The sequence below is a fragment of the Nicotiana tomentosiformis genome, chromosome 5, assembly GCF_000390325.3.
Source record: "Nicotiana tomentosiformis chromosome 5, ASM39032v3, whole genome shotgun sequence".
In the NCBI taxonomy this organism is placed as follows: domain Eukaryota; kingdom Viridiplantae; phylum Streptophyta; class Magnoliopsida; order Solanales; family Solanaceae; genus Nicotiana; species Nicotiana tomentosiformis.
Genome location: NC_090816.1, coordinates 56,798,341 through 56,813,511, shown reverse-complemented (window position 1 = coordinate 56,813,511; position 15,171 = coordinate 56,798,341).

The following is a 15,171-nucleotide window of genomic DNA, read 5'->3' as shown; positions in this document are numbered from 1 at the left end:
AAGAATCATGGTAAACAAACTCTTCTTTTATTCCATCTTTGTACATGAGTAAATATACTAACCCTACCTCCTTGTTTGATTCAGGTCTCCCACTGGGTTTTATTTTTGTCCCCGAGGAGGATATTTTGGTTGATCCCGTAGAGGTTGCGAGGTTGTTGAAGGGGGCTCTCACCCGGACTGGTGCCCTCGGGTTCTGCTTCCAATGCAGGTGTTCCTCTCAGAGTCCCCAGTCGGAGAACAAGAAACCAAAAAAGGTGGCGTTCCTCCTCGGCCGAGGGTAAAAATAAGGAAGTGAAGAATACCACGGCCGAGCCAGCCGCTGCCGCTGTGGTTATTAATGATGATGGGGAAGCCAGTGATGAAGGGGCTTCCCTACAAAAGAGACAATGACCTTCATCAGCTCCCTAGAATGCTCAGTATGAAGATCTTAGAACCCCAATCAAGGATGATGCCCGAGCGCTCTAGGGAGAATTTGACTTAGGGGAGAATGTTGATTCTCCCTTTCCGATCCCAAGTACTTCTCCCAGTACTATGAGGTCGAGTACCGGGCCTCTTCCCCCTTCGATTTGTGAGAAACCAATAAATATCACCTCTGCCAATGCTTTTTCTCAACCTATAACACCATCAGCTTTATCTCCCTCCACACCAGCCATACCATCATCACCAGTAACTACTACATCTCTCTCACCGGCCGCAGACGCCCGAGGGGAGGACGTCCCTCCTCCCTAATCCCCTGACAATGGGAATTTGGGGCACAATTACTCTCCCCCTTTTGCAAATCCCTAAGGAGGAGGAATGTCTCTCTCTCTCTCTCGGTGTCAACAGAGTGCCATCTGCTATCTATACTGGTGGAACGCGCAAATTATCTGAAGTCGTTGGCTTTAGAGAAAGATAAGAAGAAAATACACTCACTTTCGGGGAGTGTATGATAAATAATGCCATGCATAATGCAGTAGTGGTATTATACTTATTCATTTAACTGCTTGTTTCTCTTCGTCTATTACAAAAAGGGTTTTTGACCTCGATATATGTTTTACAGGCCAACTTCCTTGCTTCTGAGGGCCTTCAGAAATTTATCCTTGACAAAGAAGGACTCAAGTCTGAGCGGAATCAACTGTTGGCCGATAGGAATCAACTGGCCGTGTGCCACCCGGTATTAGAAGTGAAAGCCACCAAGGCGAGTGATCTTGAGGCCCAACTACAGCTTAGTGAGCAGGAGGTAGTGGCCCTTAGTCAAGAAGCTTCTCAATTAAATGTTCAATTCCAAGAAGCTAAGGCTAAGTGGTCTGAAGTTCAAGATGTCGTGCTTGCTGCTGCCGAACACGAGTCTGCCTCCATTTAGTGAGTGAATAAGAAGATCATGGAGCACAATAAGGTTCATATAACCACAATCCGTGATCTCGATCTTAGCCTTACCACCATGAGATCCGAGCGGGATGGCCTTTTGCCGAGGTTGATAGGCTTAAAGCAAAACTCCAGCACCAAGGAGATTCTCTCATTATTGAAAAGACACATTCTATGTGCCACATGAGGAGAAAAACCTTAGAAGAGGCCAAAGCGTGCGCTATTAATATCGACGATAGGATCGTCAAGGCCCAGACGCTAAAGTTAACTGCTCGAGAATGCCTCCCGGCTCAGCCTGATGCAACTGATTCTTCTAGTTTCAATTCTGAGTCCTCAAGAACCGAGGAGGAACTACAAGAGAATAATGATGAACGCGAGAATCCTGCGTTGGCGGCAGATCCGCCTACTTTTCTCCGGGGCATAGATGTTTCTCTTTCCCCGAGTTCTGGTAGTGACATAGTTTACCTTTTTTGCTTTCTTTTCCTTTGTTGTTTTCCTTTTGTATTTTTGTATTTGTGCTGCTTGGCACATGTCACAACCCAAACTGATGGGCCGCGACGGGCACCCGGTACCTTACTCAATAGAGTACCAATTTAATGTATCTTTTCGTATCATACTATCATAGAAAACTGAGCCGGAGAGGCTGCCGTGAGATAAGTAGAGTACGACTTGAAATACCAACTAATACATAAGACATACGGTCCTATAAGACCAAAATAACCACTCGTACACTAAACATAGGCCGACAAGGCCATACAATCTTTTACGTACATGACATCTGTCTACAAGCCTCTAAGAATACATAATTGTCATAAAGGTCGGGACAGAGCCCCGCCATACCAAAAAATACATGTCTAAATCATACTGGCCAAACAAGCAACTCTGAAGCAAATGGAGCGCACCAACGCCTTCCGCTGAGCTGATAGCCTACTTGGAGGACTCTCGACCTGTCTATCAGGACCTGTGGGCATGATACGCAGCATCCCCAGGCAAAAGGGATGTTAGTACAAATAATGTACCGAGTATTTAAGGAATAAAAATCAGTAAACAATTGACATGAGAAAAGCATAAAGTAAAAGACTCGACATGTATGTCTGAATAACTCTTTGAATCATTAATATTTACAAAGTCATGCATATGCATATAGATATCATACCATGCTTAGGTATATGCGTTCATAACATCATCAAGCCTCTGAGGGCATCCCATCATATCATCTCAGCCACTGTGTGCAAATCATCAACGTATACCAGCTGATCAGGTGGTGGTGCGTATATAAAAACATAACCTTTGTCAATTTCCCATATACATATAATATACATATATACGCATATATAACGCCATCTGGTCATGGGTCAATGTAAATTAATGCAATGCATGAGAAGTATGTCAATAAAATTTCTCGAAATGTCATAAGACCATTATGCCATTAATTAATATCATGAAGTAAACTTTATCAACTTGCGTATCTTCTGAGACCCGTGAATAGATGATAGCATAATAGAACACATGGGGAATCAAGAACATAAGCATATCTAGCATTTCTATGAATAAAGTCATTTATGGAAGTTGTGCATTTGCTCGTTTCGTTATCGTATGGATCATGCCAAAAGGAAAGAAGGAATAGCCTTAACATACCTGAGTTGATTCTATTGACAATCCCTCTAACATACATTAATTGCGACAAAACATGTGATGGCAAAATCGGAGTAGGAAAAAATCCGTATGATATTCTTGAGAAAGATTGTATTGTACTCCGTTATAATTGCAAAATTTCACGTTGCTTTGAATTGTTGAAGGTCTTACATTGCTTATGTAATATATGCATATGCATATTAGAATGACTTATGTGACTTATGTAGCTTATTCATGATTCTTAAATTTGAGATGCTTTATGTATGGATGTGGGCCCCACTTATGTGGTGGCTTAACCACATACCTTTAATCCTTAATCTTTGCCACATAATCCATAAGTCTTAAGAGTCATAAAGCTTGGGGTTGCTTGCTTCCATGTGTGTGTGGGGGGGGGGGGGGGGGGCTTTATCCCCACCTACAATTATTCACAAATCCTTAATTACATGGTTAATCTCCCATTAAACCAATAATTAACCAATTACCCATATAATTAAGAATTATTCCAAACTACTTAAAATACTACTCATTTTTAATACACATTATACATCATACTATCATGTTCATGTAGTACCTTGTATGGCACTAATCCATAAATACGGGGTATTATAGCTTGGACCGTATTTTATTTCAAAATGTCAAACTTCGACGAAATTCATTTTCTTTGATTTGCTTACCCTCTCACCTCCACAAATTTACTCGTCACTTGTTTGAAGTAGCATAATACTTATAATCTCCAAATAATCTTGTCCTTGAATTGATGTCAATTATCTTACGACAAATTGAACGTACAATACTACAGGGTATAACATCGTCGTAGTATAATACTGCGTAACATCGACGTAATATTACGGAGCGTAACATCATTCCCCCCTTTAGAACATTCGTCCTCGAATGTTGACTAATGCATTTATCGGTCTCATAACTAGATGGCTCTTACGAATGGTTTTAATAATGTCCTTTCCATTTAGGCAACTATTCTGTGAATAAATCCAAAGGCCAGGGCATTCCCCCCTTTATGCCACTTTCTCACACCACGACTCGTGGTCGTAATCATTCCAATCTTGTAACTGTTGCTACCTTTTATCATGCAGCATGTACGACTCTGACTTTGTAAGTGCGCCTATACGACTCTTCTCTCCCTTTGTTTTTCCTCCAGCTTTTAGCCAATCTCTAGGCCTCACTTTGTAAACATATACAGAGCTTAATGAGATGTCCCTCTGGGCATCTATAGGTACACTGAAGTTCTTCGCTCGGTACTTTGTCGAACTTACGAATATTGTTATATCTTATTTCATAGACCTTGCATCTAGGTAGATCAAAATATACCATAACTCTTACCTTGGTTTATTGTTGCTGAGGTCTTCTACCAAATTCCAGCTTACTCTCGTTGCTTATCCTATATGTATATGTTTAAGTCCTTTAGTGCTTCCTCATTACTGTTCATCTTAAGAATGACGACCTAATCTCATCTCATACTTTGTGACTTTTGTCCATCCATCGTTGATTCACCTCAATATTGATCCACAATATACCAGTGATAACTTGAAACTTCTTACGTAATACCTTGCCACTAGGGCTTACGTTGCATCAAGGAATATTTGAAGTGATTTTCCTGATCCATTTAGTGGAGATACTGTACTTCAATAACCATATTTTATAGCATCCCAATATGATTCACTTATGTAGATATTTTAATCACGTACAGTTCATGAAATTCTCTTCAAATCATTACTCAATCGAAGGCCCAAACGTCATCCTTTATCTATCACAATCACACCCTCATTATACTACCGGGGCATCATTCCATCTCTTCTAAATGCTACTAGTCTTAGACTCGTTTGAGTTTATTCAGGCTATACTAAGTTTTCTATAACTTAGAGAAACCATCATCTCTTCTTGTTTTCTTGGGCTTAATCCCGAGGACTTATCCATTTTCGTCACCTTCTCACTCACCTTTTCTTATCCTTACTCATGTCTTTCTAAAACCTTGTAATTTTACCATACTTTAGCTTGCGATCTACACAATCTATTATTACTACTCGCAACCTTCCTTCAACCTGCTTGTACCCTGGATTTCCTTATGTTATTCTAAAATATCAAGCGAGACATCACATCGTCTCAAACTCTTCTTTACTCTCTTAACTAAGCCTCTCGGTATCTAGAAGCCATAGGCTGGAAGATATGCCACTGACGACGCCGCTATTATTCCTGGATACTGAATCCAAATGCTTCTAGCTCTTCATCTTGAAGTTATAGATTATTCACAACCTTTTGCACCTGAGTATCTCATACGTTGTTCACCTTTACCTTACTTGCCTTAAAATCTCGCATCACATCTTCTATTTCTTTCATGACCTCCCTTCCATATAGGTATGATTCACATCCACAACTGGAAGCTCTATTATAACACTTGCACCTTTGGGGCATACATAATCAGGTGGAAGCTTCATAATTGGCTTTCTCGTAGAGCCGTTATAGAATATGGTTGTTGTACTATCTCTCTTGTACCTCTGATATTAAGAGTGATTCTGCTATGTTCTCAATCATAATGTCTATAATTTTCTGGGTCCAATAATCAGACTCCTGATTTACTCAGTTAATGTAACTCTTTAGTTTCCTCTTCCTTCTAATCAGCCTTTATGTAGGCTTAAGATATTTTTCGATTTACGGCTCCTGGTATTACTTTAGCCTTTCATGGGAGCTATGGAATATCTATGATACAATCTTCTAATGATTCAATCCTTTGTCTATGTCCTGGACTCAATTCATTCTTTTAACTTATATCAGAGTCTTCTATGGCTGTATGATTGTCAGCATATATGCTGCATGGATAATACTCTGAAATCTTGAGTGCATTCATAATGTAACTAACTCTGGATCATTGATCGAATAATTCCTTTCGTTCCTTCTCGACTTTCTTTAAATGTAAGCTATTACCTTTCCTGGTCTTTCTGCCCCTTTGTTGCGTGCATACTTAGCTTATCTTAGTTCCCACGCATGCCAGAGTTTTTGTGCAACTCATATGATCTCGAATATTACTTTTAATTTTACTTCCCATTCATTAGCCATGGTAGGTGCCACTTTCTTATGGAGTGCATACAATATTGTAGTGAGACTGTTATTACAAGACCATTTCCTTTTTAGGTCACTGTGCTTAGGTTGAAGCCCTCTTCCTTATTCTCCCAGCTAGCCTTTCATTGTAGTACTTAGGGAAGACCTTCTGACTCTTGTAAAGGTGCGAGCTTATTACATCATATACTTGACGGATTTTATTTTTTTTGATGTTCTTCCTCACCTATAATTATTCGTAATTACTTATTTCCACACCCTTGTGCTTGTAGGGTTGCTCCTGAACTGAAGTATTGACTGTCTTCCCAGAGGTACTCTCTTTTATTTCCGTAACACTCATACGGTGCCTTTAACTACTCCAACTCCTATCTGAATATATCCCAAGTATTATAATGTCATATCTACGATACTAGATTCACTATGTTTATCTTGCACGATATGTTGATTGTCTGTATCCTCTTGTCTAGCCATAACTAGGCTCCTCCTGAATCAACTACTAACTACTCGTTGGCCCACTCTCATATCAATATTCCAAGTAATCTTTCTTGGGTTATTTCCTTTGTCTTAACTTACGTCTCACATCGGTTCCTTATTTTTCAATAACATCTCGGTCAGGAACCCTTACTTCCTCTCCTTGACGTCGTGTTTGCATAATGTTCTAGAACGTAGCATATCTGTAGGATTTGAATAAGTGCAATCTCATCCCTTTCTCATTTTTTTATCACATTCTTCCTTTACCATTCCATAGTTACTAGAACTACTTAATTCTAACTTAATGCCACATTACACCATATTCCCCCCTTTAGGGGAGCACTAAGATTTAGTGCTACAACGATCTACGTATAGGTGTTTTACCTTTTCATCTTTGGCATCTTTTCACATCATCGATGATCCTTACTCGCCTCGCGGTAATCCTTCTGTACCAAGGATAACAAAATTCCTCACTCGTGAGGGTGACACTTAGTATAACTGGCACATACAGTCCCTTAAGCTTAGGGAAGCGTCTTCTTGAATGACCTTTAAAGGGTATTCTTCTATCGTCCATTCCATTATCACCGAGTCGCAATCTCTAAAATTCTCATGATGCTGACTATTACTCAGTCCCTAGTTCATATTTAGTTTATCTTGTTCATTAGTCCATGCTGATTTCTTATTACTCTGGGGTCTAATTTTTCCTTTTGGTAATCACGTTAGAGTCACGAACTTATTTCTCGAAGTGAGGATATGATTTTATGGCCTATACTCTTTTGTTGTCTCAAGGCCTGTCACCTCTCGTCCTTTCCTTCACTTGACTATAGACTCTGTAATACTGTCATCTTTTTATCTACCGTTGTCATCCATGTATCACATCTTACTCATAATGCTTCATTAACTCTCTTCTTATTTCATGCTAACGTTTATGTTTATCACTTTATTCTGAAAACTTGAACAAGACATTCTTTTGCTTTTAGCTCCCCTTGCTCCATCTACTGGCTCTTCGGGTTGCCTAACACTCTTTATCCACTAGGGACGGGAGCTACACTGAGCATCCAGGCTTCCAATGCCTATCTTTGTAGTATTCATATCTGGCTGTACTATTTTAGAGTGCACCCTCTGGGTGTCTTGCTAGGAGATCTATTAGCACATTTGCAATATCCCTTCGGAAATGTCAACTATTGCTAACAATCCATCCACCATTTTGGGTTATCCTAACCCTAGCTAGATCTTGATATCCTGCCTTCTCTTATACTACTTCTGTTAGTCCCCAAGGGCATAAATGAGATGGGTGTGACCAATTGTACATACCTCTGCTATTGTTGAAGGTAACTCAAAATACTTATATTTCTCTGGCTGAATTGTAAATACTGATAATCTTCATTAACTGGGCGCCTCATACCTTTCTTCACCTTACTTCTTTTATTTGTTCGAACTTGTATCTATCTTCTAAATCTAGCATTGCCTTTCACCATAGGGGTGGATAGATATTCTTGCCTTAAGGCTCCTTATCAAGAGGCTTACATGTATTAGTACACACATGATCTGCTGAAGACCTCATATTTACTCATCATAAGCATCATGAAAAATCGAGTTCCTCTTACTCAACTCTTCCACAGCTATATCTCTTACCAACCGTCTTTCTGGATGTAGGCATCGTCGTATTATAAATAAGACAGAGTTTAGGAAATTGAGTTCTTACAGCTAAGCTCTATCACATGATCTAGAGTAAGAAGAAAGAAATACAGTCCTAAATGCTCTGTAGCCTCATGCTTATAAGTGTGGTGCACAACACACCCATAAACAAGACTCTACTAGACACGGCTTGTAGTCTCCCTAGGACAGAACTGCTCTGATACCACTTTTGTCACGACCCAAACCGATGGGCCACGACGGGCACCCGGTACCTTACTCAACCGAGTACCAATATAATGTATCTTTTTGTATCATACTATCATAGATAACTGAGCCGGAGAGGCTGCCGTGAGATAAGTAGAGTACAACATGAAATACCAACTTATACATGAGAAGTGCGGGCCTATAAGACCAAAATAATCACTCGTACAATGAACATAGGCCGCCAAGACCATACAATCTTTTACGTACATGACATTTGTCTACAAGCCTCTAAGAATACATAATTGTCATAAAGGTCGGGATAGAGCTCCGCCATACCAAACAATAAATGTCTAAATTATACTGACCAAACAAGCAACTCCAGAGCAAATGGAGCGTACCAACACCTTTCGCTGAGCCGATAGCCTACTTGGAGGACTCTCGACCTATCTATCGGGACCTGCGGTCATGATATGCAGCGTCCCCAAGAAAAAGGGATGTTAGTACAAATAATGTACCGTGTATGTAAGGAATGAAAATCAGTAAACAATAGACATGAGAAAAATATGGAGTAAAAGACTCGACATGTATGTCTGAATAACTCTATGAATCATTAATATTTACAGTGTCATGCATATGCGTATAAATATCATACCATGCTTAGGTATATGCATTCACAACATCATTAAGCCTCTAAGGGCATCCCATCTTATCATCTCGGCCATTATGGTTAAATCATCAACGAATACCAGCTGATCATGTGGTGGTGCGTATATAATGCCGTAACCTTTTTCCATTTCTCATATACATATAATATACATATATATACGTATATAATGCCATCTGGTCATGGGCAATGTAAATTAATGCAATGCATGAGAAGTACGTCAATAAAATTTCTCGGAATGTCATAAGACTATTATGCCTTTAATTAATATCATGAAGTAAACTTTATCAACTTACGTATTTTCATAGACCCGTGAATAGATGATAGCATAATAGAACACATGAGGAATCAAGAACATAAGCATATCTAGCATTTCTATGAATAGAGTCATTTATGGAAGTTGTGCATTTGCTCGTTTTGTATGTATCGTATGGATAAATGCTAAAAGAAAAGAAGGGATAGCCTTAACATACCTGAGTCAATTCTCTTGACAATCCTTCTAACACACGTTAATTACGACAAAACACGTGATGGCAAGATAGGAGTAGGGAAAAATCCGTATGATATTCTTGAGAAAGATTGCACCGTACTCCCTTATAATTGCAAAATCACACGTTGCTTTGAATTATTGAAGGTCTTACGTTGCGTATGTGATATATGCAGATGCATATTAGAGTGACTTATGTGACTTAAGTAGCTTATTCATGATTCTTAAATTTGAGATGTTTTATGTATGGATGTGCGGCCCACTTTATGTGGTAGCTTAACTACATACCTTTAATCCTTAATCTTTGCCACATAATCCATAAGTCTTAAGAGTCATAAAGCTTGGGGTGGCTTGCTTCCACATGGGGGAGTCTTTGTCCCCACCTACAATTATTCACAAATCCTTAATTACATGGTTAATCTCCCATTAAATCAATAATTAACCAATTACTCACGTAATTAAGAATTATCTCAAACTACTTAAAATACTACTCATTTTTAATACACCTTATACATCATACTATCATGGTCATGTAGTACCTTGTATGGCACTAATCCATAAATACGGGGTATTGTAGCTTGGACCATATTTTATCTCAAAATGTCAAACTTCAATGAAATTCATTTTCTTCGATTTGCTTACACTCTCACCTTCACGAATTTACTCGTCACTTGTTTGAAAGAGCATAATACTTATAATCTCCAAATAATCTTGTCCTTGAACTGATGTCAATTATCTTGCGACAAATTCAATGTACAATACTACAGAGTATAACATCATCGTAATATAATATTGCAGAGCGTAACATCGACATAATACTACGGGGCGTAACAACACATTTAACAAATAAAGGTGCTTTTTGTTTAAGCATTGCACAAAGTTTATTCTTTTTGCCTCATGTTAGGCAAGGCTTCGGGTGTATTTTCCCCTGATAGCATTTGGGTTCCGGCACCATCCCTTTACTGTGAGGGTTTCATAAGAAAGGGACCTCTTATGTATACAGTGCTCTTGAAGAGGACGTCTCATGTTCATTCCGGCACTAACATTTGAAATACTTAGTTAACTTTCAAATGATAAAATCAATTCATCATTTGGACAAGAAACAAGAAAAAAATAAAAGGATTTCATTTTATTACTTCTATCTTCAAAAGTACATAAGCAGTCGAGTGCTGAAAGAAAAGAAATTGCCAATACATGTGGCTATTCTGTACAACTTGTTTCTACGGGGCTATCTGTGCAGTCCCCGATCATAATGAGACGTTATTGTTCCCAGGTCTCGTAGTCCCGATTTTTGTGGCAATTAGGTTGTCGTATCCTCATACTATCCCCCCCCTCGCCCCCTCCCCCCAGTGTTTGAATGCGAAGAATGTGAATTGGAACATTGGAAGTCTTGCTCCTTTGAAGGAAAACACTAGTGAATGGTTGGATAATATTTGGTTCAGTAGCGAGCTTCATTTTCTCTTAGGAACTTTGCTATCCAACCAAAGATGATATAACCACCCCTAGTGGCTTGTTTGTGGAAAACACTTGTGAACGGTTGAATAGCCTTTGGTCCGGTGGCAAGTTTTGCTTCCCATTAGGAATTTTCCACCGAGCCAAAGACTATTTAACCATCTTGCAGTGGTTTGTTGTCTCAATGCCTTGTCGTTTAAGGGTCTTATCTCTGCTGATGACGTTTTCTTCATAGTATGTTTTTCATTGCTACCTCATTAAAAACATTGCTAGAAAAAAACCCAATTGGGACAAAAACTAGGCGAAGGAAAAAAAGAGTGCAGCACACACTTTCAGTATAAGCAGTATCCATCAGCAGTAATACCTTTTGAGGTGAGTCACGTTCCAGTTTCTCGGAAATTTGACTCCGTCTTGGTTCTCTAATTCACATGACCCTTTTCCCGGTGATAGCAGAGACCCGATAGGGGCCTTCCCACGTCGAACCCAGCTTTCCTGCGTTGAGCTTCGGGGTGTTCTGGGTTACTTTCCTTAAAGCCAAGTCTCCTACTTTGAAATAACGGAGATTGGCCCTTCGGTTATAGTACATTTCCATTCTTTGTTTCTGGGCCACCATCCTTTTGTGCACCAAGTCCCTATTTTTGTCAAGAACTCCAGTCTGACAAGTAATGCCTCATTATTTGCTTCTTCGTCTGCGCGAAAGTACCGTATGGTCGGTTCTCCTACTTCCACCAGGACCAAAGCTTGTGCATTGTATACGAGAGAGAAAGGCATCTCTCCTGTGCTCGACTTGGCCATCATTCGATATGCCCACAACACTCTCGGTAACTCTTCAGGCCACTTGCCTTTGGCTGCTTCCAACCTCTTTTTGTGGTTTTGAATAATCACCTTATTGGTTGATTCTGCTTGCCTATTTGCGCTCGGATGGTGTGGCGAAGATGTGATTCTTTTAATTTTCAATTCTTCAAGGAATTTTGTGACCTATGAGCCTATGAACTATGGCCCATTATCATAGGCAATATCCTTCGGTATTCTGAACTGGCAGATTATGTATTCCCATAGGAAATTGACCGCTTCGCGCTCACCAATTTTTTGGTAAGGACCTGCTTCAACCCATTTAGTACAATAATCAGTTAAAATTAAAAGAAACATTACCTTCATGGGATCCGATGGCAGCGGCCCGACTATATCTATCCCCCATTTCATAAATGGCCAAGGGGACAGTACCGAGTGCAATAGTTTTGCCGGTTGTTACACCAACTGTGCATGGCGCTGACACTTGTCACATTTCTGAACGAATGCCTTCTCATCTTGCTCCATCTGGTGCCAGTAGAATCCGGCCCTGACTAATTTTAGGACCAATGAATCTGCACCGGTATGATTCCCGCAGATTCTTTCATGAACCTCTCTCATGACATAGTCAGCCTCGGAGTCTCCTAAATATCGGGCCAACGGGTCTTGGAAGAACCTTCTATATAACTGTCCTCCCCAGAATCTATAATGAGCTGCTTTGGTGCAGAGTTCCTGGGATGTCATTGGGTCTTCGGGCAGCTTGTCGTGCACAAGGTAATCGATTATCTCATTCCTCCAGTCCCAGACTAGGTTGGTTGTATTTACATCACAATAATCATCCGCATCTAGTACCGAATGCATGAGTTGTACGACAGTACCTGAGTTTGATCCCTTCGTCTCTATGGACGACCCTAAGTTGGCCAATACATCTGCTTCCACATTTTCTTCTCTCGGGATGTGGGTGATTGGCCATTCCCGGAAAGACATGAGTAAAGTTTGAACTTTAATCACATACTGCTGCATGCGTTCCTCCTTTGATTCAAAGATCCCATAAACTCAGTTTACCACCAGCTGCGAATCACATTTGATTTCTATGACCTTGGAGCCAAGTCCCTGGGCCAATTCAAGTCATGCAATCAATGCCTTATACTCGGCTTCATTGTTAGTCAAAGGAACAGTTATTATGGCCTGCCTCAAGGTTTCTCCCGAAGGCGTGATTAGGACCACCCCGAGCCCGAACCCTTTCACATTGGAAGCTTTATCTGTGAACAGGGTCCAAACTCCTAATGTCATTTTTGACACCAACACTGCTTCTTTTGCTGCCAAAGGCAGTAGCCCGGGATTGAAATCGGCCACAAAGTCGGCCAGAACTTGTGATTTGATCACAATCCTAGGTATATACTCAATATCAAATTCATAATTCAACTGCACATTTGGCCAGCCTACCTGACAACTCAGGTTTGTGTAGGACATTCTGTAGGGGAAAGGTTGTCACCACGGCTATAGGGTGGCATTGAAAATAAGGCATAAGCTTTCGAGAGACGACTATGAGAGATAAGGCCAATTTTTCGAGGTGCGGATAACGAGTTTCCACTCCCGTCAAAAGTTTGCTAACATAATAAATAGGAGATTGCGCACCTTTGTCCTCCCGGATTAGAATGGCACTTACCGCTACCTCCGAGTCGGCTAAGTATATTAGCAATTGTTCTCCTTCCTACGGTTTTGATAGTAACAAAGGGCTCAATAGATATCATTTAAGGTCTTTAGTGCCTATTAGTGGATTCCATTGGAAGTTGTTGTTCTTTTTCAAAAGTGAGAAGAAGTGATGACATTTTTCCGATGATCGATAAATGAACCTGCTTTGAGCGGCCAGTCTTATGGTTAGCCTTTTGACTTCTTTTACATTTGTTAGTTGGTCTGGGATGTCCTTGATGGCTTTGATCTTATCAGAATTGACTTTGATCCCTCTGTGACACCAGGAAACCCAAGAATTTGCTGGAGCTAACTCCGAATACACATTTTTAGGGGTTGAGCTTCATGTTGTGCTTCCTTTGGATGTCGAATGTTTCCTGGAGGTGTTTTAAATGGTCACCTGTATTCAAAGACTTGACCAGCATATCATCTATGTACACTTCCATTGTTTTGCCTATTTGCTTTTCAAACATCTTGTTCACGAGCCTTTGATAAGTGGCTACTGCGTTTTTGAGCCCGAAGGGCATCATATTATAACAATATGTGCTGAAGTTCGTTGTTAACAAAAATTTTTCCTGATCCTACGGGTTCATCTTAATTTGATTGTACCCGAAATAGGCATCAAGGAAATTCATTAACTCGTTCCAAACCGTGGCGTCAATCATTTGATCGATGTTTGGCAGTAGGAATGAGTCTTTTAGGCACACTTTATTCAAGTCATTATAATCTACGCACATACGAAATTTATTATTCTTTTTCGGAAAAACAACTACATTAGCTAGCCAGTCGGGATACTTTACCTTCCAGATTGAATAGATGTCAAGTAATCGAGTTACCTCTTCTTTAACAAACATGTTTCTGACCTCGGCTATCGGGCACTTTTTCTGCCTTACCGGTGGGGTACTTGGGTCCAAGCTTAACTTGTACACGACCACCTCTACCGGGATACCTATCATATCCGTATGCTACCATGCAAAATAATTAACATTAGTTTTAAGAAAATTAATAAATCCTGACCTGAGCTCGGGGTTGAAGCATGTCCCCAAGTGGAATTTTCTCTCCAGAAATTTTCGAACAAAGCCAATTGTTCGAGTTCTTCTGCCGTGGACTTGGTCGAGTCCTTTTCTTCCGGTACCTGAAAATATCTTGGTACCTGGTAGGATTTCGATGACTCCTCCTCCCCCCTCCCCCCCCCCCCGTCATCTTCATTCGGTTCGGGAACAGTCGTCGGTTCCTGTAATTGCTATGCGTTGAGTTCCTTCCCTTTGTTGCTGGAAATCGATATTGCGTTCATTTCCCTTGCTGTCAGTTGATCCCCTCTTATTTGTTTGATTCCTTCTAGAGTCGGGAATTTCAACATTTGGTGATATGTGGATGGCACGCCTTTCATCTCATGAATCCATGGCCTACCGGGAATTATTTTGTAGCCCAGGTCGCTGTCCACCCCTTCAAATAGGGTGGTCTTCATGACCCCTTCGGCATTCGTAGGTAGCAAGATCTCCCCCCGGGTCATCACACTTGCTAAGTTGAATCCGGCAAGGAGTTTTGTTGCCGGAATGATGCTTCCAATTAACTTGGCTTGTCACGCCCCAAACTAGGGAGGCATGGATGGCACCCGGTGTCGTACTGGCCCGAGCGAACCACTTTGTAACTCATAATCATTTGACAAAAACTAAAACATACATAGGCCGACTTGCTAAACTCATCCTTTCTGTAACTATCATGG